Genomic DNA, 18,215 nt, shown 5'->3' on the forward strand with positions numbered 1-18,215 from the left:
GGAAACCGCCTTTAAGAGCACCCACGGGTTGGCTGGCACACCGGACCTCGACGCTAATCCGCCGGTCGATTCGTGCCGGGACCGACACGCCTTCCCGTTCGGGAAGCAGCGCTTTAGACAGCGCGGCTAGCTGGCGCTCATCCGTGGTGGTAATGGAAGGCATCACGACAGCAGTCAACTTTGTGAACATTATTGCTGACCATCTGCATCGCTTCATGCTTGAAATCTCCCGCTCTGGTGATGACATTTCCAGCAGATAACTATCCTTTTTGCAAGGTCTCAATCGTTCTACTGTTATTTGAGGGGGACATAGTTAACTCAGATGTCTTATCCAGCAAGTATGCCTGAGCTATGCTCACTGAAACGCATATCGGGCGCCAGCTGTGTGCCCATAAACCACCATCTCGTAGTTTGCGTAAAATGCTTGACCTATGCTTAGACATCTGGTGCCATATACTTCTGCAATCCTGTCAAGGACTTTTAGCATCCATACCAAGCAGAATCACTGTTGTGTTCGCATAGCGGACCAACACGCTATTAAACAGATGATTATAGTGTTTTGGCTCATCTGTGTGCGTTCTAAACAACTGAGCAAAGTCGCACTCGACTGTCATTAGACATGTTTTCACACAGCTTACAAACTGCATTTGGTTGGATGTAGCAAAAATAAAGGCTTTGTAGATCTGCGTAACCTACTACAACATTAACTCACGACGCTAGGCAACTACACAAAATATATTTAAAGACATTACTCTCTCCACCAGTTTAAGGGATGTGATGTCCCCCTTCCTTGTTTTATATTTGTATTTACCAACAAGAATTTTTGTGTTATAGATAAAGTCTGAACCTATATCAGTGTGCTTGCCACCATCGTTGAGTCCACTATTATATCCCGAAACCAGTATGCCAGCTTAGTAAAACAAGTAAATTTTTGTGGAATTTAAAAGAACTGAGAATTTATGTATGGATGTTACTTACGTTAATGGAACTTAAGCGATGATTCCAAAACTGCTCTTAGGTTTTGCTTGTCCGCCGCATTTAACATTTCTATTTATATTTCAGTAATACTAATCAAGCTGACTTATTTGGATAACAGTTGTATGTGTAAATCATGATTTTTGTCCTCTAGCATCTGCCGAAAAAATGCTACTTTTCAAAACAGTCCTTTAATTGAACCTGAATAATACGCAGTAACTTCATTTGTTCATATGTGGCAGAATTTTAGAACTGGACAAATGGATAATGAATTATTGGACAGATGAGTTAGTCCCACATGCACCTTATTTTGCAACTTCGTCCTTTAGTTACGATCGAACCTCAGTTCACCGTAGCAAAATGTGGCACAACGTAATCAAGTCGTTTCGATATTAGAAATATGAATTGCTTACAGGAATCCTAAAATACAATTTCAGGAGGACTGTGTTGTACTGATGGAATCAGCAAGCGATCAGCACTATTGCACTCTCGTCATAAATTTGTCATATGCGTAAAAAATGGAAGTCACATGGCAAAATACTAGGTTAGGTTCAAAGACATTGTTAGTAGGTGTCGGTGTCGCGATCGACATTGCTTCGGTCTTAGATTATCAAACTGTATCACAACAATCACCTCTGACAAGACAGGTACGGAGCGTTGAATCCAAGGTCTAGTCTTGAAGAGTTTCCAAGGTTTTTGCAGCCGGAGACATGTGATGTGGTCCCGCCAGCTCAGCTTCAGTAGAAAAGTAATAACAGAGACATTAACGCTTAATGTGCTGAAAGGAATGAATAGGTTGTCAGAATGTCTTTAACAACTGTAGCAGTTTTGCAATGATTCTTTGTTTACAAGATTTAGAATCATTCCTCATGAATGTGAATAATGGAGAAAGAAAGATTGCTCGAAAGCCACAGATAGCTACAGCATGTGTACCACCAAATTTTCTCTCTTGAGTACCCAGAGTGCGACAAGGGATTACAATAGTTCTTATGCAGTGAAACTGCCTTATTACGTGTTTCGTCTCAACAGTTTATATCTCTGGTTGTGACGCCCGTATCCTACGACTGTACTTATTAATAAGTGTAACAAGCATACAAATCGTATTGTGCACGTCTGACCAAAGGAAAGACAGCACATTGGGCTGTGGGAACTCACTGAGCTGTGGGAAATTAAACCTGCATTGTTTCTTTTAGTGTACCGCCTGACATGTCACCTTGACACTTTTCTTGTTAGACTTAATCCATAATCTAAACTACAATACGTTCGTGGTTTGTTTCACGTGCTCAGAATAGAGTGTTATAGCGATAAAAATTTATCAGTTGGAATCAAAAAGTGGAGATTATACCAGCGTGACGGAGGTGATTCTTGTGAAACTGCTCCCGGAAATGACGAGTTACTCGTATTTACGTTTGGCTTCCGGGGCTTAATTTCGTTAAGCAAGCCAAGACTGTAAATTTAGGAAATAAGAATGCAAAGCAAAACGACAATCTATAATAACCCTATTCCTTGTTGGTGGTTGTCGTATGTAGAGAAGTCTGCAGACGTACTATACAAACTGTATTTTACTCTTGTCATGCAGACGTACTATACCTTATAAAATATACCTTACTGTTGTCATGGAAACGGCACTCATGTTGTACAGTTGGCCGCAAAGTTAAGTCAGTATTTTCTGGCTCGTTCTGTGCCTCACAGTTATGTTACACCGTTAGGGAGAACTTGTGCAGTGTGTTAACACTGCGGTTTCCAACCTAGCAGCGTTCGTGGCACGGTTACCGTGTTGCGCAAGTCTCTGCACTGTTGCCAACTCTCGGGAGCGTTAAGTGTCGGAATCTGGTCGTCGTACATGCCATAGGCAACACTGCTGTACAGCTGGGTCGGAAATAATATCTCTGACACGAAGTATTAGTTCAGTGTAGTCTGAAGGTAGCTGAAGAAGAAGATCTTGCATCTGAGTGCAAAGATATTCCTCAAATGAATTCCTTACACGTTACCATGTGATAATCTCGAGTAAAAAGCGAATTTAATCCGTTTGGAAGTGACCAACAAACATTTAATTAATTTCCAGCTTTCAGAAATTTAATTTTAGGAAATAGATGTTTTATAAATATGAGATGTGCTCTGAGTACAGACAGATATTTGTCAATATCGAAATTAGAAAAGCGAAGAAGTATATTAACATCGATTAATCGAGTCATCAAAATGGAGACAGTTTGAGTACCAGCCCAGGTTACCAAAAATACTGTTATTTCATTTTACCATGTGGAACACATCGTATGTCGTGCTAATATGTAGCCACGGCTTCTTTTAAGTCTCACTTGAGACGACGAAGCTGCAATATTTTGTTATTGAATCGTTCATGGTAGAAATACTAAATGTATAAATGGAAGGCTAACTTTGAGCCAATTTTTGTTTTGTATTCGTGTTGTTTTCGCTTCTTTCTAACAAAACCTTACTGACTGTTACTTGTGATTCATTACTCACGCTATCATATAGTTTTATTTCATTCCATATTAAAACTCTATAAGGTATACCGAGCTGAATATTGTTCGAGAAGATATTTATCGCCAAAAATTAATGACTACAGAAAAAAGTCAGATTACTTAATGTCTTGTAAGAATCAAGTGCGGCTGTCTTTAAGTTCAGCACTGCTGTTTGATACTATGAGGTTGGAACACACTTTATGTCTTACGAGGCAACATTTCAACGTCTAATATGCACTTAAATGTTAAAATATCTTTTGTGGGAATATTTGTCTAGAGTGTAGCATTGTGTGGGGGTAACCGAATCGGAGAAAAAAGGAATTTATAGCCTAACGTGAATAAAGAAGATCTATTGTCTTGAACAAAAGAGAGAATAGGTTCGTAGCACATGTTCTGAGGCACTGAGGTACAAAGGATTAGTCGCTTTGATAATGGAAGAAGTGTGGAGGTTAAAAATTGTAACGGGAGACCATGGCTTGACTACAGTAAACAATGCAGCCAGGGCAGCAGGACGTGTTTTGTGAAGGGCGAATGGTCAAATTTTAAGTTGTCTACAAAAGCGATTATGAATACTTAGCCGTCATTTTGCTCATATTTCTTTTCAATAATCAAGCGCTTAATGTATTTAAACATTATAATTAAGTTTTATCATTATTTTCTCGAAGGTAGCAAGGATAGATAGATGTGACAGCTGTTGAACATTCAAGGAAGCAAAGACAAGTAAAATTAAGACCGTTTCGAAGGACCTGTTGAGAAAGAAAGAGCATTTGCAAACTTAAAGTGGTGTAAGACGTCCGGAATCCTTAGAAAAATAGGGATACGACAAATGGGGTTAGAACTGATATGAAGTATGCACATGAATTACGAGAGAGCGACAGGAACAACAAGAGAAAGATGCTTGTATAGAAGGCGCCTTTCTCCTCTGTTTTCCAGCCTGTATATCAGGGAAACTACGAACAAAATAAAAGGTTTAAAAGTGGGATTAAAATTCGGGGTGAAAGGGTATCAATAACAAAATCCATTGACGACATTGCGATGTGCTTAACGTCAAATTTGGGGGCCACGTATTAGACGATGTTAAGGTACCTTTTCCCAGGAAAATGGCTGTGCTCTAAAGCTAGTATGAATGTAGTTTTCTGTTACCAGTTATTTTGGTTCACGTGTCGATCCGACGTAGGTGAGTGGCTGACTTTCCCTTATTTCCAGTATAGTCATAGAATTAACTGCTGCATTGAAATGAAATGATGATTCTGAGTAGCTACATTTAAATTTACTAATGCTATGTGGCACTAACATTAATTCTCAGACGATCATGTTTTAACTGTCTGAAATAGTTTGAAGCATTACATATTTAAAAGTCACCACAGTCACTTCATTTCACAGCACTGTACTAGCTGCTCAGTTTTTTCGACGATATACTGTTTTCAAAATTTGCAATATTATTTTTGTGCATGCTTAAAAATAACGTGAAGTGTGTGTGTGTGTGTGTGTGTGTGTGTGTGAATCATTTTCTGTGGCTGTGTTAAGGTTTTTATTTAAACGCAGCGCTGATAGGTCATATTATAAATGATTGTCCACACTTCCGTCAACGTTCTCCGAACGATTTTAATTTTCAAAATAAACTATTGTAAGAGACTAAATTGTTATTTAATTGAGTAATTTCACTTCGAAAATACACACGGGAAGGTACAGTATTCGTACTACGAATGCTTGAAATTTTTGGTTGTAACACGACGTTCGGTGTCTCGATTAGACCACTGTCAACATTCCTTACTAGGAAACGTGCTTATATGCTAAAACTCAACGGCCACATTACGACCTAATAATATCTCTATTTTCTGATGTGTTGGTACTTTTGTTTCCTGTGCTCTATAAAAAGTAATGAATTATCGTCTAATGAAACAAATATTAGCTATGATATTCTTTACTCGGAACTGTATTTTCAGCAAAATGACTGCGGCGAGTGACTCGGGTGATGGAAGGCTTGTGCAGGCGTGTGAGAACTGTGGAATTAGCTATCTGAAGAATGGCAGTAGCAACGGAGCAGAGTTTTGTCTGCAGCGGAAGCGCAGCTGATTGTAATTCACAGCAAGTGACAGACAGAGGAGATGCGTTGTTGTTGTCAGTGGTGTCTGCAGTGCGGGGAGAGCCGGAGGCGCGTGTGTAGCCAGCGCCGCACCCCACTCCGCCCCATCCCGCTGCGGCACACACGTAATCACCCGACTGGGGCTGGTAGTCGAGGGGAGCAGCGCGAGGGGAGCAGATCCGGCCAGCTCACAGCAAGAAACCACGCGCCTCACATGTGTTGTCAACGCAGCCTCAACCCGGGTGGAATTACGCGTACCGCACCAGGGCCTCCGCAGAAGGGCCTGCAAAACAAAAATAAATTAGAGAAAAACTGCTGTGCTGCAGGTCCGCTTATAATAGTAAAACAAGTGGATGAAATTACTTGATATGCACTATTTCGGCTGTTTCAGTGGACAGCTGATTTACACTACCTGCGACACCTATTAGTGGACATTAATTTGGGGTTTGTCCACCTTTCGAGTTTATGACCCTTGCGTTCTGCTGGAGCAAACTTCATGAGGTATCTGAATGTCTGTGGAGGAATAACACCCCAGACCTCCTCAACAGCCGAAACCAGAGACACAGATGTCTGAAGGGAAGTCGACGTTCCAACGCAGCCGGAAAGTGTTCAGTTGAATTCAGGTCGGGAGTCTGGGGGAGCAAGTCCATTTCAGGGCCGGCCGGGGTGGCCGAGCGGTTCTAGGCGCTACAGTCTGGAACCGCGCGACCGAACGATCGCAGGTTCGAATCCTGCTTCGGGCATGGATGTGTGTGATGTCCTTAGGTTAGTTAGGTTTACGTAGTTCTAAGTTCTAGGGGACTGATGACCTCAGAAATTAAGTCCCATAGTGCTCAGAGCTATTTGAACCGTTTTTTTCCATTTTAGGAATGTTATTGTCCACAAATCAATGCCTCAGAGATGCTGCTTTGTGGCAGGGTGCCCTGTCATATTGGTAGAAAGAATCATTGTCTCCGAACTCTTCCTCTACTGTACACAACACACAATGCTGTAAAATGTACACTACTGGCCATTAAAATTGTTACACCAAGGAGAAATGCAGATGATAAACGGGTATTCATTGGACGAATACATTATACTAGAACTGACGTGTGACTACGTTTTCACGCAATTTGGGTGCATAGATCCTGAGCAATCAGTACCCAGAACAACCACCTCTGTCCGTTTTAACGGCCTTGATATGCCTGGGCCTTGAGTCAAACAGAACTTGGATGGCGTGTACAGGTACAGCTGCCCATGCAGCTTCAACACGATACCACAGTTCATCAAGAGTAGTGACTGGCGTATTGTGACGAGCCAGTTGCTCGGCCACCATTGACCAGACATTTTCAATTGGGGAGAGATCTGGAGAATGTGCTGGCCAGGGCAGCAGTCGAAAATTTTCTGTATCCAGAAAGGCCCGTATAGGATCTGCAACATGCGGTCGTGCATTATCCTGCAGAAATGTAGCGTTTCGCAGGGATCGAATGAAGGGTAGAGCCACGGGTCGTAACACATCTGAAATGTAACGTCCACTGTTCGAAGTGCCGTCAATGCGAACAAGAGGTGACCGAGACGTGTAACCAATGGCACCCCATACCATCACGCCGGGTGATACGCCAGTATGGCGATGACGAATACACGCGTCCAATGTGCGTTCACCGCGATATCGCCAAACACGGATGCTACCATCATGATGCTGTAAACAGAACCTGTATTCATCCGAAAAAATGACGTTTTTCCAATCGTGCACCCAGGTTCGTCGTTGAGTACAGCATCGCAGGCGCTCCTGTCTGTGATGCAGCGTCAGGGGTAACCGCAGCCATGGTCTCCGAGCTGATAGTCCATGCTGCTGCAAACGTCGTCGAACTGTTCGTGCAGATGGTTGTTGTCTTGCAAACGTCCCCATCCGTTGACTCAGGGATCGAGAGGTGGCTGCACGATCCGTAGCAGCCATGCGGATAAGATGTCTGTCATCTCGACTGCTAGTGATACGAGGCCGTTGGGATCCAGCACGGCGTTCCGTATTACCCTCCTGAACCCACTGATTCCATATTCTGCTAATAGTTATTGGATCTCGACCAACGCGAGCAGCAATGTCGCGATACGATAAATCTCAATCGCGATAGGCTACAATCCGACCTTTATCAAAGTCGGAAACTTGATGGTACGCATTTATCCTCCTTACACGAGGCATCACAACAACGTTTCACAAGGCAACGCCGGTCAACTGCCGTTTGTGTGTGAGAAATCGGTTGGAAACTTTCCTCATGTCAGCACGTTGTAGGTGTCGCCACCGGCGCCCACATTGTGTGAATGCTCTGAAAAGCTAATCATTTACATATCACAGCATCTTCTTCCTGTCGGTTAAATTTCGCGTCTGTAGCACGTCATCTTCGTGCTGTAGCAATTTTAACGGCCAGTAGTGTATTCACATTATTTCTTATTTAACGTTTACTTAAGTGAAGTAAGTGGATCACGAAAAACTCTGTTGGCATTACACAAGATGGCAGGTAACGTTCCCCAAATATTCGCCAAACTCAAACTTTGGCCATGGTATTGCTACAGGATGTAGAGTCATCCGTCGCTCCACATCAGTCATTATCACTGATCCCATATCCGGTGGCTTCGCAGTTTACCCCATCTCAAGCGTCGTATAATACTGATTACAGAGATGGTCTCTTGCTCAAAACTGCTTGATAATTCAGCCCCGTCCTTCTTAACACCATATCTGCCACGTGGACTGCTGATGGTATTTTTCTACTCACGAGTGACTGCTCCGCTGATTTTATCCTCAGTGCTGAACTGTTACTGTCCGTCAGTGCATGAGATCTTAATGGTCTTTGTTTATCTGTGGTTGTTCCTTGGTGCTTCCACTTCACAATCGCATCACCAGAAGTCGACTCGGATGGTTTTAGAAAGGTTGAAATGTAACTGATGGATATGTTACTCAGGTTACTAGCGACGTGAGAAGTTACTGAGCTCTCCTAAATGACCATTTTGCCTATTACAGCTTCTCTACTGACGTCTAGTGGTCAATTCCTCATTAAGTTGGGGTGTGTATTTGATCAGATATTAAGTCAGCACCTCTCCAACGTCACATAGAATTCTCAATGGCGACCGTTCAAACGCGTGTAAATTGATTTTAAATGAGTATTTATGGGCTTTTGGCTGCTTGAAATTGGTTCGATTTTGCGGGAAGCGATGTTACTACACACCTCATTTCATTGAAACCGGGACTTCCTGTCGCCGGGTACGGATGTTTGAGCTCCAGAAAGTGGCTAAACGCATTTTCAGAAAACTTGATTCGTTAACGAGATATTGTGGAGAAACTGCAAGATGTCTGGTACGTAGCATCTGACAGATACTGACTGGTGACGTCAAAGAAAAACCACGCCACCAAAGTGAGCATTTTAGCGGGAAAAAAAGAAACAAAACAAAATATGAGTATATGTGAAAGAACAGCCTGGTTTTCCGTCAAGAGCTGCTCTTGAAATTTCTTTATCGACCATTATCAGATCCTTAAAACATTTACGTTATGCTAGGCGATATAAAATCAATGATGTCAAATAATAAAACCCATGAATTTTTCAGTTTGTGGCACGCATTGTGGTTTCAGTGAGGTACGACAAACTACTGCCCGAAGAAGAGTAAAGTTACGGGATCTAGTCCCAATCCGGCCCACCGTTTAGATTTACCGGGAAGTTTAAAAAAGGGTGTGTAGAGAAGGCTGAAATTTCGTTTTGATCATGTTTGTTTGCTGTTTAACTCGTTCAGGTCCAGAAGCTGTCTCTTAAACAGGACACTTGCTCCAGGAGGGAGTGGGGTGGGGGTGGGGGGTGACACCCAGACCTCAGATCAACAGGCAGCTGCCGGCTGTCTCATTCCAGATGACCTGAATTTACAGCCGGCGGATTAACTAAAAGAGAACAGCGCTAGGCCCCAGTGTAATGTGGCCGAGTCCAACAGTCGCACACAAACTAGCAGACACACGGAGTGATTGTGTCCGCAGCGCTGCAGCAGAAGTGGGGCGCGATACGGCTGGACCTAGGATAAGCAGGCCGATAAGCCGCGCCCATCCCGCCGGCGCCACACGCACCACTCACCAGCGTTTTCTTGGGCCGTGGCGCGAGCCACGTGGTGCTGGCGGCCACGTGGCGGACGCGCAGCCCTAATACTGCCGTCGATAGCGGCGCGCGAGTAATCGATACTACTGATGCTGAACGGGCATAACCTGGTACAAAAACCTCGGCGCTAAATCCCCAAGTGCCAGCCTCGGATAATATCCCCACACGCGCCTGTTAAGTAGCAGAAGACGTACAAGGATGCTACTTGTTTCGAAGCACACGGCGTCGGTAACACCTAACTGTTGCCGTTGTGGTTTTCAGTCCGAAGACTGGTTTGGTGCAGCAACTGTCCACGCTGGTCTGTCCTGTGCAATTTACGTATATGCCCTATAATCGACATTAAAGTTGAGCTCCACCAAAACTACGGTTCGGTAGTTCTGTTACACTACATAAATGACATACTAAATGGCAGTATTACAGTGTTTGCAGCACTGTCAGGAAAAGAAACGTAAATGAACGTGTAAGAGCAAAAATGAGATCCGACGACTTCTCTATATTCCTTTGTTTGTTTGGTTGTTTGTTTTGCACATAATTTACAACGGCACATCATTCAGTGTTACGCCATTGTGTATTTTTACCTTACCGAATATTAATTTGAATTTTACAAATAAAAAAAATTGTTGAACGTTTAACTTCTGCGCTTTTATGCAACTAAAGCAATTACTTTTGATACAAGCACAGTTTACATGCACAAAAATAAAGATATAAAAATAATTATTACTGCTACTTTGTATGCAACAGAACGTTCTTCATAATGATCAAAGGCAAGAGTTTCCTTTTATTATTGATAAAGGCGAAAGTTGTTTATGAATAACAGAAACATATTTCGACTAAGTATTGAAGCCATGTTTTGTATGTTTTAGTTTTGTGCTATATTATCAATTTGTATTCTTTCCTTTATGTTTGCTACAAAAACAAAAAAAAAAAAAAAAAAAAAAAAGGTTCAAATGGCTCTGAGCACTATGGCACTTAACATCTGAGGTCATCAGACCCCTAGAACTTAGAACTACTTAAACCTAACTAACCTAAGGACATCACACACATCCATGCCCGAGGCAGGGTTCGAACCTGCGACCGTAGCGGTCACGCGGTTCCGGACTGAAGCGCCTAGAACCGCTCGGCCACATCGGCTGGCTCAGGTTTGCTACAACATCCCCCTCTTTCACTTTACAAATCAATACTTATCGAATAAAACCTCAGTTAAACATTGACGGTCTCAGTTTCACTATGATGATGATGAGGTCCCATACTGCGAGGAGCGTAGGGGAAGATGCTGGAGACCTGCACCGTTGTACTAGTCAAGGTCCTAGCGGAGTTGGTTTTGCCATTGCCTTCCTCCGACCGTATTGGGGATGAATGATGATGATGCAGAAGAACATCACCCAGTCATCTCGAGCAGGGAAAATCCCTGACCCCGCCGGAATCGAACCCAGGGTCCCGTGCGCGGGAAGCGAGAACGCTACCACAAGACCACGAGCTGCGGACAGTTTCACTATAAATGCCGTTTATTCATAGTTAATAGGCAGGAGCATAACCATTTTCCCAGCCTCACACAATTTCTAGACAGCTCACCACTTTCGATTTTTAGGGGAATTTAGTAAGCCACTCATCGCGTATGTAAAGAAAGCGATTGTTATGATGTAACACCCGATAGGTAGGCAACACACCTAACATACTGGTAATGCGGGCACAACCTTAGCTGACCTGCCGGCCGGTGTGGCCGTGCGGTTCTAAGCGTTTCAGTTTGGAACCGCGTGACCGCTACGGTCGCAGGTTCGAATCTTGCCTCGGGCATGGATGAGTGTGATGTCCTTAGGTTAGTTAGGTTTAAGTAGTTCTAAGTTCTAGGGGACTGATGACCTCAGTAGTTAAGTCCCATAGTGCTCAGAGCCATTTGAACCATTTAGCTGACCTAAGCTATTAGGAAAAGTGCGGTAGTCAGCATTTACTTACGGTAGTCTGCAGTAGCCTACGGAAGCTTTACAATTCTAATCTACATCCATGTCAATATTCTTACTATTCTCCAGCCTTGGCATCCCTTTACAATGTTTAACCACTACATTTGCCTTCATTAGTAAACTGACTATTCATTGGAGCCTCAGGATGAGCCCTTCCTTTGGACAGGTTCTGCAACTATTTTCTTTCCTAGCCAGTTGCACTGAGTAGCTTTTTGTTAGTTATTCTACCTATGTTTCCACATTATTCTGTAGCACTGCAATACTAATGCTTCTATTTTCTTCTTCTCTAAACTGTTTCTCATACATGTTTTATTTCCATACAAAGCTACACCCCAGACAAATACCTTCAGTGAAGATTTCTTTTTACGTTAGCAAATTTCTCTTTTCAGGAAATACTTTCCTTGCTATACTGATGGGAAAAAATCGCAACACCAAAAAGTAACTAATGTAGAGTAATGATATTTCTGGAATAAGTTTGTTAAGTAAGATATTTAAGTGATTAACACTGCAAGATCACAGATTATTGTAAGTGTGAGATAAGCCATCGAAAATATGAAATGCTGGTACATTAATACCCGGTGTAACCGCCAGAATGTCGCAGGTAAGCATTCAAACGTGTATACATTGTGTTGGACAGGTGCCGGAAGTCAGTTTGTGAGATGGCGATCCATGCCTGTCGCAGTTGGTCAGTCAATAAAGGGACGGTTAACGCTGTTCGTGCGTCAACTCGAGATGTCGTCCGTTGATGTACCACATGTGTTCCACTGGTTACAGATCTGATGATCGAGCAGACCATGGCAACTTATCGGCAGTTGGTAGAGCATGCTGGGTTACAATAAGGGTGTGCAGTTGAGCGTTGGAATGCTGTTCATGAATGGCAGCACCATAGGCCGAATCATCGGACTGACGTACAAATTTGCAATATGATGCTTGGGATAACGTCGATAGTGCTGCTGCTGACATACGCAATCGCTGTCCGGACCATAACTGCTGGTGTAGGTCCTGTGTGTCCAGCACGCAGACAGGTTGGTTACAGGACCTCAACTGGCCTTCTTCTAACCAACACACGGCCATCGCTGACACTGAGGTAGAACCGGCTTTCATCATAAAACACAACACACGTCCAGCCTGCCCTCCAATGAGCTCTCGCTTGACACCACTGAAGTCGAAAATTGTGGTTGTTTGGGATCGGTGGAATGCACGCTACAGGGCGTCTGGCTCGGAGCTGCCCTTGAACTAACCGATTTGTGGAAGTTCGTTGTGTCTATGGTGCCAACTGCTGCTGAAATTTCTGTTGCAGACGCAGTACGCCTTGCAGAGCCATACGCCGAACTCGATGGTCTACCTTCTCAAAGCCGTGCGGGGTAGCCGAGCGGTCTGGGCGCCATGCAACGGTTCGCGCTGCTTCCCCCGCCGGATTATCGAGTCCTCCCTCGGGCATGGTTGTGTTTTATGTCCTCAGCGTAAGTTAGTGTTGTGTCTATTTCATAGAGCATAGACACAATGAGGTAGCTAGGTGCACGCTAAACTAACGCAGACGGGCTTGAAGTTCTGGAACATGAGACTTATTAATGAATAAGAGGAAAAGTACGTAGATGCGTTTAATACTTATCTTTATTCTCTTGTTGGAATACATCTCTCTTGAATATTAGTACGCTATTAGCACGGATACAAATGGCGCCTTGCTAGGTAGTAGCTATGGACTAAGCTGAAGGCGATTCTATCTGTCTCTCGGCAAATGAGAGGAAAGCTTGGTAGGTCTAGTCGCAAGCTATGTCGTCCGTACAACTGGGGCGAGGTCTAGTCCGTGTCTTGTGACCTGCCATGTGGTGGCGCTAGGTTTGCGATTACACAGTGGCGACACGCGGGTCCGACATGTACTACAGGACCGCGGCCGATTTAAGTTACCACCTAGCAAGTGTGGTGTCTGGCGGTGACACCACAATTAGTGTAAGATTAAGTAGTGTGTAAGACTAGGGACCTATGACCTCAGCAGTTTGGTCCCGTAGGAACTTACCACAAATTTTCAAATTTCCTCCTCGGTAATGCCATGTGGCCGTCCGGAGCCCAGTCTTCTAGTGAGAGTACGAACGTCGCTGCTAGCAGTCATGTACAATGGCTACATTCCTGTCAAGTATTTCTGCAGTATCGCAGAAGGAACATCCAGCTTCTCGTAACCATATTACACGACCACGTTCAAAGGTTCATGACCGTTACAGCGTTTATTTAAAGCAAACCTGATTTGCATCCATACAGGAACACGCCTACGAAGTTTAGTTTATGTCGCACAATCGCACAACTCCTTCTTTGTGTTGTGGTTTTGTTTTCGTCAGTGTATTTCCAGTTTGCATTTTTATATCCTCTCCACATCGAGCATCATTCGTTATTTTGATGTGCAAATACCAAAATTTGTGTACTACATCTAGTGTCTCGTGTATTAATCAAATTCCTTCAGCATTGTGTGGTTTAATTCTACTACGTTCCATTACCCTTCTTATAGTTTTGTTAATGTTCATGTTATAATCTCTTTTCAAGACACTGTCCATTCCGTCCATCTGCTCTTCCAAGACATTTGCCGCTGTCCTCTAGAAGACATTTTCGAACGGTTTGATTCAGAATATTCTATCTTGTTCTTACTATTTCGTGCTTGAAACTCTCGCCTTCTCTGTAACAGTTACCTTGTTGCATCTTAAGTTTCCTTTTCTGTTGCTTTCTTCGTTCCTACAACATATTTCTACAACTGTCTTCCTGCACGCCTTTTAAATAATTGCTCCTTCGCGTAATCTTCACTTTCTAGTATCCCGAACTTATTGCTTAATTCAACCTGGTACATGAACCCTGTATTCGGTACTAGAGGAAGTAGCACAGGACAAAAACTGTAATTGAAGACGGAGATTGGAGTATATCCAAAAAGTATTTATGAACATTGAGTGTAAGTGTTGCACCAACATAAAGAGATTGTCAACAATCACACGGCTAACGAAACAACAAAAAAGATCCTAATCTCAAAGAAATTGTCACCATCTACATTTTCGACTTCCTGCCTATTTGCCCTTTTCTTTCTCTACTTATACTCTGCGTTTTACAAGACTATGATAACCTGCAATCCGAATCTGGTTGATGACCGTCCTAGTCTGTACAGGTTTTTAATATTTGATAAAATATAGTCAGTTTCATTTTTAGTTCTACTTGGCCTCTGGTAGGTATGTTTTTAAACTATTTCCTTGTGTGTAAACGACGAACATGTTTTTCTCAGCTAATTCTTCTGAAGTATACTTTACACGATTTCTGGTGTCACATTAATGTTTCTGATGAAGAATTGTTCTTTACTTGTTGCCTTACTTTTGCATTAAAATACCCCATTATCATATTGTAGTTGTGTTTTTAATTGTTTATCAGTATCTGTTATTCTTCGTATAAATCGTATAACTCTTCACCACAATGTGAGTTTGTTGGAGTATGTACACGAAAGAGGTCCATGGAAAATGTTTTGTTTATTTTAAAAACAATCTTCTATATTTTGTTTGAGATTCTTTCAATATTTGTAATACGGTTTTACTGATTCTGTATAATGAAATATACAGAAAATTTTCTCCCTGCATGTATTCTGTTTAGTAAAACTTATGTCTGGATTTAGAATTTAATTTACCTTCACTTTTGACCGTACTTATGGTAGTCCTATTCTCGTTGCTTCAGTGTATTTTTCCTTCATGCAAAGTAACAGGAAAGGTGGTGTTTATAAAGTGTCAAACTTAATGTAACCAGGTGTGTTGATGGAGATCTAACTGGGCCGTAAGCCATTGCCTGAATTCCTTCAGCACACTAATACCGATAGTCCTTCACTTTGGCCGGAACACTAACGTGCCATGGCCTTTCAGCCCAGAAGAATCTCTGCCAACCTAGTAAGCTAAGCCATGGTATACTAGCTTGCCAGGACCCGAAAGGTTTGACACGTGAACTGTGCTGAATGGCAGAGTTCTTCTCGCAACAGTTTCTGACGAGGTCTGGTTTTTCTTCCGCTGCTAGATTTGTTAGCGGTAGCTTCGGTCAACATGTTGGTGTAGCAAAAGTAGCACGTGAAATCAAATTTGGATCTCCGGAGGAGTGAAGTCCTTTTCACTGAACACAAGGATTGTGAAAACAGGATAAGAGAAATATTGGATCATATGGAAGTATGCTCGGGCATTTCCGTGATAATGTTGAAGGCTTTCAGCAATGATGGCAAAGGGTAAATTTATCTATTTCAGGTAAAGAATCCTGGCCGGGAAAGGAACGAGTCGAAAGTTATAAGTGAAGATCATTTTGATACCTGTGACAGTGGAATTCATGTACCGATTTTGTTGTTGCTAAGATTCTGGGATAGGCAGTCTCGACAATCAGTTAGAGGTACAGGTTGGGGTAACAACTCAACTAATCCAATGCTGTCAGAGGAATACTGCAGATGGGGTACTGTGTACTGGCATGAGCATTCCTGGTACAGTGCCTGTACTGTACTTTGTGTTTACGAGATGCTGTACTAACATCGATCAGTTCTAACCAAATGGAGCTATACCCGGTGAGGGAATTTTCAGAGATGATTTTCGTGTATCGCCAAGCAGATGGAAGCAGCAGAGAAGTGGATAGGTTGTACAGGACCAAACATCTGCGTAGAAGATATCCGGATAGCACCATGTTTCCAAGACTGTTCCAATGGTTAAGTGAAATAGGGCATTTAGTACAGAGAACAACGACCGAGGAGGACGACGAACTACAGGGACTCCCGACTTGGTCTAGTGGATGACGGTCCTGCAGTCAGTACGCGATCAGCTGGATGTGAAATGACTGTTTCACAGACCACTGAACACAGAGTATTACGCAAAATGCAGCCACACTACCACCATCCAGTTCAAGTGCCTACTTTGACTCCTGTTGACTCCGGACTTCCTGTCGTGTTCGTCCAATGGTTCTCGCTGCACCTTAAGTCGATCCTCGCTTTCCAGTGTAGGTAGTTTTCACTGACGCAGAATGTGCCACCAGAGATAGAACGCTAAATAATCGCAGTAGTCATGTTTTTGCCGATGAAAATTCCTACGCTATAGTTGCGAAGAACCATCAACTCAGATTACCAGTCAACATATGGGCAGGCAATAGTCAATGGTTACGTACTACATCCGTTTCTTCTTAGTTCCCGTTTAAATGCACCAGTATACACAGCGTTTATCAGAGACGTACTGCCCAGGTTCCTGGAACGTATCCTACTTGATATTCGTCAAGGGATGTGGTTCCAGCGTTATGGAGCCCCATTTCACTTTGAACTGAGGGTTCGTGAACACGTGCATCAGATATTCCCTAAAAAGAGTGAGTAGGCAGTGGAGATCCTGTTTCGTGGTCAGCACTGACCACCTCCACTTAATTTCTTCTTGTGGAGTCCGCCCCCGGTAGCTGAGTGGTCAGCGCGACGGAATGTCAATCCTAAGGGCCCGGGTTCGATTCCCGGCTGGGTCGGAGATTTTCTCCGCTCAGGGACTGGGTGTTGTGTTGTCCTAATCATCATCATTTCATCCCCATCGACGCGCAAGTCGCCAAAGTGGCGTCAAATTCAAAGACTTGCACCAGGCGAGCGGTCTACCCGACGGGAGGCCCTCGTCACACGACGTCATCATCATCTTCTTGTGGGACGATGTAAAATGCCTTGTGTACGAGAGGCCTGTCGAGGCTGAAGAGGAACACCGGCCAAGAATTACCACTGCCTGCAACACTGTTCAAGAGATACCGGAGATATCAGAACGGGTTCGACAGAACATTGTGCGACGATGGAATGCCTTTAGTGGCGCTAGGGGACATCATTCCGAAAAAAAAAACCTATTGTAAATGTAGCAGCTTGTGAAACTTGTGCAGGTAAATGGAATTCATTATTACTGTACCATAGCCTTAGTAATTCGGTCTTCTGACATCAAGTTACGTGCGCCCTTACTAGTCCATTAACAGAAGACATTTTCTAAGGTTTTTTTTACCAAGTCTTCTGACTGGTCTTATGCGACTGGCCATAAATTCCTCTCCTGTGCTAAACTCTTCATCTCAGCGTAGCACTTGCAACCTACGCCCTCAACTATTTGCTGATCTATTCCAATCCCTGTCTTCCTCCACAGCTCCCTCTAGTACATGCAAGTCTTGACGGATGTCCGATCACCCTATTCCTTCTTCTAGTCCGTGTTTTCCACATATTCCTTTCATCACTGATTCTGCGAAGCAAGTCCTCATTTCTTACCCTGACAGACCACCTGATTTTTCAACATTCTTCTCCAGCACCACATCTCAAATGCTTCGATTTTCTTCTGTTCTGGTGTTCCCGCAGTCCATGAGTCACTACCATACAATGCTGTGCTCCAAACGTACATTCCCAGAAATTACTTCCTCAAATTAAGCCCTATGTTTGATACTAGTAGACTTCTTTTGGCCAGGAATGACCTTTTTCCCAGTGCTGGTCTGCTTTTTATATCTCCTTTCTCCGTCCGTCATGAGTTATTTTGCTGCCTAGGTAGCAGGATTCCCTATCTTATATATATATATTATTGAAAAGTGAAATCTCTGTTGTGTGTGTTTGTTGTTTTTTATTGCTTATGGAAAAATG

Source organism: Schistocerca nitens, chromosome 6 (assembly GCF_023898315.1).
Source record: "Schistocerca nitens isolate TAMUIC-IGC-003100 chromosome 6, iqSchNite1.1, whole genome shotgun sequence".
Taxonomy (NCBI): Eukaryota; Metazoa; Arthropoda; class Insecta; order Orthoptera; family Acrididae; genus Schistocerca; species Schistocerca nitens.